The sequence below is a fragment of the Adiantum capillus-veneris genome, chromosome 3 (genome assembly GCF_014529385.1).
Source record: "Adiantum capillus-veneris isolate H3 chromosome 3, ASM1452938v2, whole genome shotgun sequence".
Classification (NCBI taxonomy): Eukaryota; Viridiplantae; Streptophyta; class Polypodiopsida; order Polypodiales; family Pteridaceae; genus Adiantum; species Adiantum capillus-veneris.
This window is the reverse complement of record NC_140933.1, coordinates 85,222,545-85,224,901: the sequence shown is the minus strand read 5'-3', so window position 1 is coordinate 85,224,901 and position 2,357 is coordinate 85,222,545. Positions and strand designations below refer to the sequence as shown.

The following is a 2,357-nucleotide window of genomic DNA, read 5'->3' as shown; positions in this document are numbered from 1 at the left end:
TTTATCAACGATGTGTGGGACTGATTGTAGCTCATAATCTTCCAAAGGTAAGCTGTTGTCATGAACTACGTTACATTCCAAGAGGCTGGGACTTAGAGGGAGATCTTGCGTGACCTTACCAACAAAATGTTTACATAGGTTGATGGGAAGCGTAAAATCATAATGACATTATGTAGGAGGCTTACCAATTAAGAGACTCGCTCAGACTATAGGTTGCTCGAAAAACTTTGCTCGGTGTTTGGTAAAAATCATGCCATGCTGGTCCGTTCTCATAGCTCTCTCTCTCTCTCTCTCTCTCTCTCTCTCTCTCAAACAAATGAATTTCATTATTACCGAAAACTTGATAAGACCTGCACTTTTTGGAATTAAATAAACACCATTGAACATAGAAGCTCTTAGCATAAAAAAGGAAGAACATAACATAAATCTTCAGCTTTGGAGTATACAAAAGTGAGTTAGCAGCACACTAAAATAAATACTAGATAGGCCACATACCCTGAGTATCACTACCAATACACAAATGACGTTGAAGTGCTACATGTCATTGGCTCCTTTGTCGGCTCTTGAAATCTTATGCCGCGATTTACGAGTTCATAGATATTTCAGCACCAGTCAACAATCAAAACATACCTACAAAAACCTTTAGAATGTCACAAAACATTGGCAAAACTTGGCAACCCATGAAATAGTATTGAACTCGAGACCGATTCCCAAGTTACATGGAAACCATCTACACTGAGATATTTACAGATCTCTTCTTCTTCTTGGCCCACATAGAAAGCACCTCATTCCATGGGACATCTGAAGTATTTGCAGGTCTGTTCAAGCCTATAGACATATAGTTATCAAAACAAGAGTTGCTATAGACATGCTGGTTCTATGAGTAGATTTGATGTGATTTTGAACCAAAAACCCACGTTTTGCAGCTACTGTACTAAGAGGAACTACAAATAGAATCTCCCAAAGCCTCATCATATTTGGAAATGAATCATGCATAGTTACATCATCCTTGCATACATCCCAACCATCACAAAATCCTTTTCTCTTGAAATTACTAGATAAAACAGTAGCAAATGAGTCTAGATCTCCCATGCATTTCTTTGCATCTTCGATCAGGCTTCCAAATTGTTTCAATATCTTTTACAACCACTGTTTGATACGAATTTCATTTTCTACCTCCTCCCCTGGATAGTGTTTTGGGCAGAAGAGATTGCAAGCATAAAAAATTGGCATGTCCTCATGCAACATGCCATTCAAATTTCCACTATGCTTTCCACTAGCTCTCTTCCCTGCTGCATGCAATCCTCAAATGAGCCACCTCTGTTGTTTCCCTCAATGTCCTCAAACTTTAGCTTGTGAGCATGAGAATCTCCACTAACATCGATGAATGTGATCTCTTCATTTGATGTTTCCTCAACCAAGTGTTTCAAGTATTTTGTTCCACATCTGAAGAGTCTCTTAAAAACTTCTTCCTCAAGTTTTGCAAAGTTGCGTCAGCATAACCAGATATGTTAGCAATATCCACAAGGTCAGATTGAAATTGGCAATTCAAGATATTTAGCTCCATACATACATCAGCTAAAAGGTGAATGTAAAACTGATTTCCATAGGTCAAAAGCTCATCATCGATGCCTGGCTTTTCTTTACCAAACTCCATGAGTAAAGCAGGTATAACCTTCACCATCCTTTCCAACACCTGGCCTCGTGATAGACACCTCACGGAGTGCATGTGTCAAGTACTAGTTCAGGAAAAGAACCTACATCTTGACTTGCTGCAAGATTTCCCGATGGGCAAGGCAATGCACTAGAAAAAGATGTGGCACACCTGCTTTCATCTTAGCAAAGAGTCCACTTTTGCAGCCCACCATGACTGAGAACGTGTTAGTTGCAAGAGATACAAGTTTCCTAAGACATAAGCCAACGGTCAAGGCAATGCACTAGAAGAAGATGCGGCACACCTGCTTTCATCTTAGCAAAGAGTCCACTTTTGGAGCCCACCATGACTGAGAATCTGTTAGTTGCAAGAGATACAAGTTTCCTAAGACATAAGCCCATGTCCTTGAGCAGCTTAGTAATTGCATTTTACTTTGCCTCTTCTCCACCATCATCTTTTTTTATGAGCTTGACAAATGCTACATTATTTTCACCTTTACCCCCATCTTTCAAGTAGCTCACAAAAACAATTAGGTGACCTTCTTCCCTCGATTTTTACTATCATCCACCATAAGAGAATATAAAGGGCTTGCTTGGATCTCTTTGCAGAAAGCCTCCCAAATAACATCTACAATGTCTTGCACAAATTCCATTCCAGATTTCCTATTCAAGTAGGTTCCATAGTCCACATGCTTGAGCATATT

General features: G+C 39.6%; 1 pseudogene; it reads right to left on the bottom strand.

The window, feature by feature from the left end:
* Positions 1-1,130: 1,130 nt before the first annotated feature.
* Positions 1,131-1,729, bottom strand: LOC147461229 (uncharacterized; annotated as a pseudogene).
* Positions 1,730-2,357: the final 628 nt, after the last annotated feature.